Genomic DNA, 11,387 nt, shown 5'->3' with positions numbered 1-11,387 from the left:
ATAGTCATACTCTTAAATATATAGCATTGAAATCCTTTTAATTAAATTCAATATAAAAATTGTAATAAAGTTTCATATTTGAAACTCTTTAAAAATAATATAAAAATAAATTAAATATCAACTCATTCTCTTTAATTTGCTTTATCCTTAATTTTATGGTTTATATAGTATCTAGAAAATATAAATGATGAGCATTTAAATTTGATTTTGTGTGTTATCTATAATGATTCTAATGAAGGGGATGTTAGGGGTTCCTGCTCCTCCATGTGCGGATCGGTGATGTACTGATAGTTGCTCAAAGGAGGCTAAGCACACTGACACAATATTTAACATGGTTCGGCAAAACCGCCTACATCCACGGGAAAGAGTCCATTTTATTAGAGATTAGAGAAAGGATACAAAACAAATACAAGGAGGAGGATCACTTCACTCAAACTTTACTCCCAGCTCTCATTGCTGCACTTGCAGCTACTGCCACTGCAGCCCTTCACTTTCTCTCTTGGTCTCTCTACTGCACTCACAAGCTCTCACATTTTGCTCTCTTTCTCGGTGCCTATTTATAGGCAAGAATGGTGCCACATCTCCAGCTTTTCTTCAACAAAGGTGGCTGCCAACTCCAGCTCTTCTTCAACAATGGTGACTGCCAACCTTTGACATCTTGGATGGGTGCATATGGTTAGTGCAACTCTAACTGCAGCTGCTGCAATAGTCAATGGTTGTTGCACATTAATGGCAACCAACCCAACAATCACCCCCTTTGCCATTTATGTGGGGCAACTGTCCTCTTGCTTCTTCAACACAAGCTTGCATCTTGTAGCTCTTCCAAGCTTACCATTCTAAGAGCGTCTTTGGCCAAGTTTACAGGTACTTGCCACACCTTTCAATCACTAGAGTCACCAAAGCACACCTTTTCTCACACAAAAAGATCACTACAACCAGATGGTCTGCCACATCACATCTGAAGAGTGTTAACGCTTGTCTCTGGGACACAACATTCCCCTTCGAGCGTATCAACCATGCTCGGTCCAGAATGATTCACCAAGCCTCACATCAAGGCTTACAACACCGCCTTAAACAGAAATTTCTATTTCCAAGTGCGACAGTCATTATCTGAGTATTTCAATATGATCACGAGCTCACCACTCTTCCAAGAGTCTACTCATCCAGGAGTTGTGTCTGCCCTCTGTTCCACCATAAGAACCACGCCTTACTTCTTCATGAGTCTCTCGCTCTTAGTCTCAAGAGTCCAAGTAGCTCTCCACCTTTACCTATAGGGACAGCCCATTAAAGGTTGATCCATATATGTCTTGATACTCTGAGTATTACAATGCCATTACCGAGCTCACCACCTTGACAAGAGTCAACTTGTTCTCAGAACCTGCGCATATCCTCTGCTCCTTTATAGCAGCCGCGTCTTAATGCTCCATAAGTCACCCACTTATTGTCCAAGGCAAATGTCTTCTAGCTCATTGATCTTTAGCATGGGGGCAATATCCATGAAAGACAATCCTGCATTTGTCTCCATACTCATCATAGCCACTTCATTGGCTATACACCTGTCCACTCATATCTAGCCATCATATTGGCTCTGGGGCGTTCTAAACTGGGCTCATATCATGGCCCTCACACACCTTTCATCTAAAGTGTCTTCACCTTTCATAGGTGGTCACATCCTCCTTCAACTGAGATGCTTCAAAGTGGCTCCAAAAGTCTCTACTACCATGTGCATTATGGGAGATGATTGCCACTGATTACATAGAAAGAGAAACTTGTGGTATACTCCTCGCAATCCTCCACCTCGATTTCTATGTTTGGAGCTTCTACGCCTTTCATCATTGCGCTTAACAGCTCCACCTACACCAACTCTCTTTAGTGCCTTCGCCTTTCATCATAGGTGGTCGCCTTTTATCACAGGCGTTTGCACCCCCTCAATTAAGTGCTTCTGCAATAGCTCATCTTTTCATCCTTGCATGCATTGAAAAGGTCCTCGCTTGTTGCCTTTATCAAGAGCACAAGAGACTTCCTGTTGTACAACTTCTTACACACTGTCTCTGCTCTAAGCTTCATCTAGGAACTCTTCTTCTCCTTGCACCTGTTGTCTTATTATTATACCTCGTTGGATCCTACGGGTACTCCTGCACAATCTCCGCGTGTCCTCGTGCAATTTATGTTCTCCAGATTTCTCTCTATTCCTTGCTTATGTTTGACAGCAGCTCATCTTGTCACAACACCTGTCCAAGTCAAAATAAGGTGCCAATCTTTATCCTCTTGCTGTAATTTCTCTTCCATTATCAGGGTCTTCATCAATTCTTCCTTCGAGAAATTACAGTCACCGAATCTAACTTCTTAGGAGAAATCACCACTCCATCAGATCCTTGAACATATGGAACCCAACTATTCCTTTGTGCCGTCATCCTGCTAGCCTTTAACCGTTTCATTACAAATTGCTATATATACAAAAATAGTACCATATGGATAATCCTTCCACTAAGCAAGTTCCCAGGAAAGATTGGAGGGGTCACACTAGTCCTGCTTAAAACCCAATCTCCTAGATAGAACTTCTTAGGCCATATCTATCTATCATACTGTCTTTCCGTATATACAACCATTTGCTAGCTTTGTTGCGGCTTTCCTTTATAAATAATCTGGAATATACTAGTTTAATACATGATTTCTCAATATCTAGCGAGACTACCAGTGCTTAGATTCGTCAAGATTGGTCTTCATCAATTTTCACTCTACACCTCTAATTGTCCACTTGATCGGATGTCCAGAGTGTCACAATTTTGCCTTCTTTCAAGGCAACAAAAAAAAATTCCCACTAATCAATTCAGCACATATAATTGGGTAAACATGTGCACCTTCTTCTTCTTCATCTCCATCGACCACCACGATGACCTTCAGATGCCTTCTAATCGGGGAATCTCTCTTAATAATTCACCACCACTATTTTCAGTCTCAAATCTCAATGATCGGACCATACCATTGCATCCAGAACATTCAAATTAGCTGGAAACAAGTCTGAAATCATCCAAATCGCATTTCAGACGGCTAAGATTTGATCAAAACAATTCTGGCCTGATGAGCGGTCCAGATTCAATTTCAGATCTGGTTGCACATAGACTCAGCTGCACAGAATCGTATCCCTCGACTCGGCTCCACACAGCTCAGCCCAACTCGGCTCGACTCGCGGCTGATGAAGTGGTAGGTGGGTCCCACTTTGCTGACGTGTCGGCTGACTGAACGATGACGTGTCTACTGACTGGACGCTAACATAGCATGCCAACTGTGAATGCTAGCATCATGCTTACGTCATGATGACGTCATCCTTATCCGGGTCTGGCATGTGGGTCGGGTCGTCTGGCATTCTGGTCGGATTAGCCCATCCAGGCGAAGAATGAAGGGGATGTTAGGGGTTCCTGCTCCTCCATGTGCGGATCGGTGATGTACTGATAGTTGCTCAAAGGAGGCTAAGCACACTAACACAATATTTAACATGGTTCGGCAAAACCGCCTGCATCCACGAGAAAGAGTCCATTTTATTAGAGATTAGAGAAAGGATACAAAACAAATACAAGGAGGAGGATCACTTCACTTAAACTTTACTCCCAGCTCTCATTGCTGCACTTGCAGCTGCTGCCATTGCAGCCCTTCACTTTCTCTCTTGGTCTCTCTACTGCACTCACAATGTCTCACATTTTGCTCTCTTTCTCGGTGCCTATTTATAGGCAAGAATGGTGCCACATCTTTAGCTCTTCTTCAACAAAGGTGGCTGCCAACTCCAACTCTTCTTCAACAATGGTAGATGCCAACCTTTGACATCTTGGATGGGTGCACATGGTTGGTGCAACTCTAGCTGCAGCTGCTGTAATAGTCAATGGTTGTTGCACATTAATGGCAACTAACCCAACAGGGGAATTAGAGGTAGAAAGCGAAAAAAGTATGGTTGGTGAAGGAGACCAGTTCTTTATTGTTTAAAAATAAATTGAGAGATATTTTTAAAAAATAAGATGAAAGAGTCGAGAGTATTATATAAAACAAAATTAATCGAATTCTATTATAGAATATATATTATAAATATATAAAAATTAATTTATCTATTAATTGAATTCAATTTAAACACTATAATTAAATTCATTTTTTATTTTTTTTTATAGTAAATTGGTTTCAAACATGCAATTAAATTTTATATTCATTTCAATTACTCTAAAATTTTTAAATTTTATCAAGGTAAAATTACTATGAAGCTCTTTTTATTGATTTGTTTTCTCTTCTCTTTGTAATCCATAACACCTTTTGAGAGTTATAAATAAATTATTATTTTTTCAAAACTCTAAAAGAAAACTTAAATTGATTGTAAATAAAATCTTCTCTTTAAATCTGGGTCTCAGTGATGAGAAACTTTAAGAATAAATATAAGACAAAAAGGTATCATGAAGCATACCAATTCAATGATGGAGAAATAGGGACAACGAGAGGATGATTAAAGAATAGGATGATTAAAGAATAAGGAGGTACCATGTAATGAAATAAGATATGAAGGGAATTTTTTGCATAAACCAATTATGGTCAGCAACTCTATTTATATAAGATTTGTATAGATATATAAGGAAGTAAATAATTACAATGAATTACAAGGATGATAATTAGATAAAATTCAACAGTTCTAGTCAGGAACCATTTTTCAATTGTTATAGAATTATTTTTTTGTTGTTATAGGATCATGAGATGATCTTTTCCTTGCTTGATTATTTCCATTATTAGTACAATTTTCTTGATTTGATATGTGAAATTTATAATTATTCACATATTTCCTCAACACAATAGGTAGGATTTAGGAAGACATGTTGAGTTTGTTTCAAAACCATAAAAATTAAGATGAGGACAAGCCTTAAATGAATCCATCTATAATCTAATTATCCATTGAATTAAACATGAAGAGCTTCTTATGTTGCATGTTCTAGCCCAAAATGGTAATCAACTTCTATATGTTTTTTTCTTGCATGCAATATTAGGTTAGACACAAGATGATTATCATAAAATAGGATATGAGGATAATTCAAGAACATACCTAGATCACAAAGTATGATGAGAATCATTAAACAACACCACAAGATCTATTACATGTGTTAATTGGATCTATTACAAAGTCAATAACTAAGAAGATTAAAGAGACATTTAATGGGATAACTCAATATATTTAGGCCTAATTTCATCCAATAACTATGGTTCTTTTATTCAGGTAATTATTAGGTCGGGTTTTTTTCAACTTAATTTTAGCCTTTTTAGGTTGTATTCAATCTTGGTTTAGTCTTTCTCTTAAAATTATCGAACCCTAGTTTCTTGTTTCTTGAGTTTTGGTTTTTTCTCTAGTTTAGCTTAGCGTTATGTTTTCTTTTAATTATTTATAAAAAAGAAATGTTATCTTTCAATTTAGTATTTTATATATATAATCAAATTACAATTGGTCTTGTTGAAATTAGTAGCCTTTGAAAAATTCCATATAGAAATCAGCTTTATTGAGTTATGTTGTGTTGAATTTGAGTTTATTTCAGCATTAATTTTGGGTGTTGATGAGTTGTTCTTGAATTTATTTTTAAAAAATTTATTGTCTTATCCTTTTGCATTCATTGGATGAACTTTATAAGTTTATAGTTTTAGATATATTTTTGTTTAGTTCAATAAAGAACTGAAAATGAAAATTAAGAGTGGTAAGAAGCAAAAGAGTGTCGTGATGTGCACGGTATCGAATGACAGACCTACCTCTTACAATTGAAAGGGTTTTGAGTTTAATCATAAAGGTATGATTATAAGGTTCAAGAGTCACTACCTAGTATTATGGTCATTAGAAAACCTAATGGCCTATGAGAGTCTGAGTAAGGGGACTAGTTGTGCAAGGGAAAGATGCATCACCCCTAATACATGCTACCTAAGGTAAGTTGCATTCTTGATTGATTGTTTTTATAGATCATGTTTCTTTTTGTTGGTCTCATGTACGCCTGACTCGATTGCGTCGAGTTCATTTTCCCTAAATTTTAACCAAGTAACCTAATTTCAATTTTGGGAATTTTGATCAAGATTCATCTAAACCTTAATTGAAGTTGGATAAATGGATCTAGAACATTTTACTAGTTGATCTTGTATGTTTTGAATGTCTTCCTAGTGAATTTATACCACCCTTCTTTTTCTTCCTTCAACTTCCTTAGTTTCTCTTTCTAAACCCCACTTTTCTCACTTTTTCTCTCAAAACCTCTCATCCCAAGTAGATTTGGTGTGGTTTTCCTAGTAAAAGTGTCTCTCAACACTTTCTAATCCCCAAATCTGAAAGAGAACATCAAGTTTTACAAGAGAAAATGAAGAATCTATGCCCCTTTTTCTCTTTTAATGGTTGTTGTCATGAATAGTGTCAAAGAGAAAAGATTTTTGTTAAAATTAGGACAATGTCATTGTCCATGTGTTATTTCCTATTTTTTTCAACTAACAACACTCTCTCAAGACCTTACCAAACTTTGATTGCCCTGAAATTTTAACCCCTAATATAACAATATGTCAAGAGAATCTTTGTAAAATTTCAGCCAACAATGAGATTGAGAGTTAAGTTAAAACTAGATTGATATCATAAAACTAGACAATATGTATTTTTTACGCCAAAATCTAAATTTTTGTATAAAGTTATACATTAATTTATTTGGAATTTCCTTATATTTTTTTTTATAAATGTTCTCACTTAAAATTTTTAAAAATTATTCCTTTAAAATAATTATTTTACTCGATCTGGAAATTTATGCAATTTATCACTAGTGAACAATTAGCCTACCAATTTTAGTATTTTATCTCATCTGAAATTTAAATTAGTTTACTAAGGATGTTCAACCCAAATCATAATAATTTTCTCCTAATTTATCATCTTTTTTTTTCTCAGGGGCTTACAACTACAAATGGGTGTACAAAATTAAATGAAAGTTGATGGGTCTATTAAATGCTATAAAGCTTAGCTAGTAGCCAAGAGGTATTATCAACTTGTGGGTATAAGACCTCTAATCTAATTGTCAGGCTAGCTACAATTCTGATAGTTTCGGTTATTGTTGTTATTAAGGGTTGGTCTAGTCATCAATTAGATGTTCATATTGGTTTTCATAATATTAATGTTAAATACATCATCCTCTAAATTTTGTTAATTTTTATCTTTTTTCTCATATATACAAACTTCAAAGGTCTTTGTATAGATTTAAATAGGCATCACTTGCCTAGTTCAAGTGACTCCACTAATTAATGTTAGGTCTCACCTTCTTGTGGGTATCAAATTGATAGTTCTCTTTTTATATACAGATCATTAACTATCTACATTTATATTATGATTTATGTTAATGATATTTTTATGACATCTAAAGAACTTTCTTCTGTGACTAAATTGATTGCTTGTCTTGGCACATGATTATTTATCCAAAACTTGGGTTATCTGAATTACTTTTTGGTATTGAGGTATAATATACTTCTCATGGGATATTTTTCTCCCAATCTCATTATGTCTCTAACATTATGGATAAGGCTATCATATCTTAATATCGACCACTTTCAATATTGATAGTAATTGGTTCTCATCTTTTTATCACATTTAATGATGGCTCTACATATGCTAACCCTACTTTATATTGTAAGGTGATTAGAGCTCTTTAATATCTTACTTTTGCATGGCTATATATTTTTTTTTCTATTAACAAGGTATATTAGTTCATCCATACTCTTTCTAAAGACAATTGGCTTACAATTAAACATATATTATGTTATGTTTATGATATATCTCACTTTGGTTTGTCTTTTATTACCTCTTATGATCTTCTATTATATGGTTTTAGTGATTCTAATTAGACTAGTAATGTCAATTATTGTACGTGTACAAGTGTCTATGTTATTTATCTTGGTCATAATCTTATCTCTTAGAAGTCTAGTAAGAAAAAAAAACAATTATTAATCTTTTGTAGAAGCTGAATATAAGGTTGTTTCTAATACTAATGTTGAGTTATGATGGCTCTCCTCCTTTTTATCTAAAATTATTTATCCATCCTCTTATTTTCTCATCTTATAGTGTAATAATCTTAGAGTAACTTATCTCACGATTAATCTGGCTTTTCATACATACATGAAACATGTTGAAATTGATTTTCATGTTGTTTATGATATGGTTGCGTAAAAAGAATTATAAGTTTAGTTTGTTGCCACTGATGATCAGATAGTGAACCATTGAGCTTTGCCTTTTTTTTTCCGATTCAAATTGGTTGTTATTGCTCACTTAACATGCAAAGTTGTATTAAATCACAATGATGATAAGGAAATTCTAGAGATTTTCTAACAATAAAAGAAGATATATTTTTCTTATTCTATATTTTTCATATTCTAGATGGAAACACCCTTTTCATGAACTGTATTTTTTCCAAATTTGTAATAGGGTTAACAGATAATGATATCTCATTCTAAACAATAATCACCAATATCTCCAACAATCAAGCTACCAATATCATCCAATAGTGGATCATTATACTGCTTTGAGTCATGAGTTTTTTAACCAAGCAACTGTAGTTTGTATCCAGGATTGTCAGACCCTAACAACCTTTGTGAAGCTTGATGAAATAAGTCAACTAAATAGTTAGTTGAATTAAAGCATGTCAATAAGATCCTTGACAACAAATTCTTTTAAAGCTGAAGCAAAACTCTGTGTGTGTGTGTGTGTGTGTGTGTGTGTGTGTGTGTGTGTGTGAGAGAGAGAGAGAGAGAGAGAGAGAGAGTTTTGCTTATTTCATCGCGCTTCACAAAGGTTGTTAGGGTCTGACAACCCTGGATACAAACTACAGTTGCTTGGTCAAAAAACTCATGACTTAAAGCAGTATAATGATGCACTATTGGATGATATTGGTAGCTTGATTGTTGGAGATATTGGTGATTATTGTTTAGAATGAGATATCATTATCGAAAGGTGGTCAGGGACTTTATAGAGAATCTCTAAATTGCATCCAAAATTTATGGCCTTGCAATATCCTTTCTTCTTTTTTTTTTTTTTCATTTGGTGAATATGGTTATTGGACTAACATCAATTTTGCTAGCGATGATGATCAAATTTCTAGAAGGCATCAAAATGTTCTAATGAGAGTTTTTTATGCTTATCTTATTTATGAAAGGGAATATGGTGAATACACTATTACAAAAGATGATTGTCTTTACCAATAGTTTTTAGTTGACACATTTTCCAATGTTGAGAAAAACAGGCGTGATTACATTCGAATGAACCAAAATGATCTTCAAATTGAGCTCTATAAGGCATTAATGAAATTGTTCTTAGAAGGGATGCTCAAGGGTCAATAACTAGAAAAATAATTCTCCCTTTTTTCTTTAAATGGTAGCTCACAATACATGATAAACAATTACCAAGATGCAATGGCCATTTGCAGGGCATATGAAAATCTGGATCTTTTCATAACATTCACATGCAATACAAACTAGCCTGAAATCCTAAGAAAGTTTAAGAAAGGCAGAGTTTATAAACATGAAAACAAGCTTGATATAATTACATGTGTTTTTAGAGCAAAGGTTCTAAATATGTTGAAATTCATCAAATCTAGTGCCATTTTTGGCAAGACAATTGTTGTTAATAGGATCTTAACCATTTCTTTTTCTTTCTCATCATGTATTTTTTATTCATTTTTATTTGGTTGCATTTTTCACCTCGATAGATGTATGCACAATTGAGTTTTTTAAAAAAGGTCTTCCACATACACATATTTTGGTTTGGCTTGCCTCTAAATTCAAATGTTGAACTGCCAATGATGTTGACTCGATTGTTTTAACTAAAATACCATATATGAATATCGAACATTTATGTCATGAAATTATCTTTAAGTTCATGATACATGTTCCATGCGACGTTGTGAAGTCGAATGCATAATGCATGCTGGAGGGTAGATGTGCAAAGTCATTTCAAAAAAAAATCAAAGACTCAACTATTTTTGGTTAGAATAGGTATGTTTATTACAAGCGACGTGAATGTCATGATAATTTTGTTCTCAATGATGGAATTATATTTTGCAATGACTATATTGTTCTATATAATAGAGAGCTTTTGATGCGGTACAATGCACATACATATATTGAGATATGTTGCCAATCAATTCTCATTAAATATTTGTTTAAACATGTCAACAAAAAGCCTGATAGATGTTGTATGGTGCTCCAAAATAAAACGAATGATGAAATACATGCGTATCTTAATTGTCGTTTTATCTTCCTTTATGAAGCTTTTTGACGTCTTTTCAAATTTCTTATCCATTCAAGAAACCCTCTTGTTGAAAGACTTCATGTTCATTTGCCTTATCAACAAAATATTATGTTCTTAAGTAGTGAGTCTCTTCATTCTATTTTTAGAAGGCCAAGTATTAACATAACAATGCTTACTGAATGATTTGAGTGAAACCAAAAACATTTGATGCATAAGAACTTTGCTATATAAAATTTCCAAGTAAGTATGTGTGGGATGCATGCCAAAAAGAATGGGTTATGAGATCAAATGGGTTTAACCTTGGATGTATAACATATTTGCATCTTGCTGCTAGGGATCTTCATTTCTTAATATTGCTTTTAAACCATATTAAAGGGTTAACATGGTTTGCTGATTTAAGAAAAGTTGACGAGATTGTTTATCCAACATTTCAGCTTGCTTGCAAAGCATATGGGCTTTTAGACAAAGATAAAGTATGGTCTAAGGCTTTTTGTGAAGTCATCGCAGCTACGACATCTCCACAACTTAAACAACTTTTTGTTAGTGTTATTTTATTTTGTGAGGTTGTTGATTCTTTGGTTTTATTCAATCAGTTTTGGCATTCAATGCACGATGACATCCTTTATATGTTGAGGACATCTTTTAAAATACCAAATCTAATTTTATTTGATGATCAACTTAGAAAACTATGTCTATATGAGCTTGAACAGATTTTCAACGCTACTGCAATCATACTTTAAGATCATATATTGTCAATACCTATGGACAATTCTTAACTGAGATTAGGAACAAGCTTCTAAAAAAAGAACTTAATTATGATCTATTTAACCTTAAGAGTCAACATTCATTGAATTTTTCCTTTCTCAACGATGGACGAAAAATAATGTATGATTCAGTTGTTACAGTCATCCTTTAAAAGAAACGGACTTTAATCTTTGTCCATCGTATGAAGGAACCGGTAAAACTTTTCTATGGCGTATATACATCGTCAATTGCATTAGATCTGAGGAGTTAGTTGTCCTTGTTATGGCCTTTTCTGGTATTACGTCTTCTTTTACTACAAGGTGGTCATACAACCCATTTAAGATTCAAAATCCCACTTACTGTTGATGAATCATCA

The sequence above is a fragment of the Populus nigra genome, chromosome 14 (assembly GCF_951802175.1).
Source record: "Populus nigra chromosome 14, ddPopNigr1.1, whole genome shotgun sequence".
Taxonomy (NCBI): Eukaryota; Viridiplantae; Streptophyta; class Magnoliopsida; order Malpighiales; family Salicaceae; genus Populus; species Populus nigra.
This window is presented reverse-complemented; position numbering follows the sequence as displayed.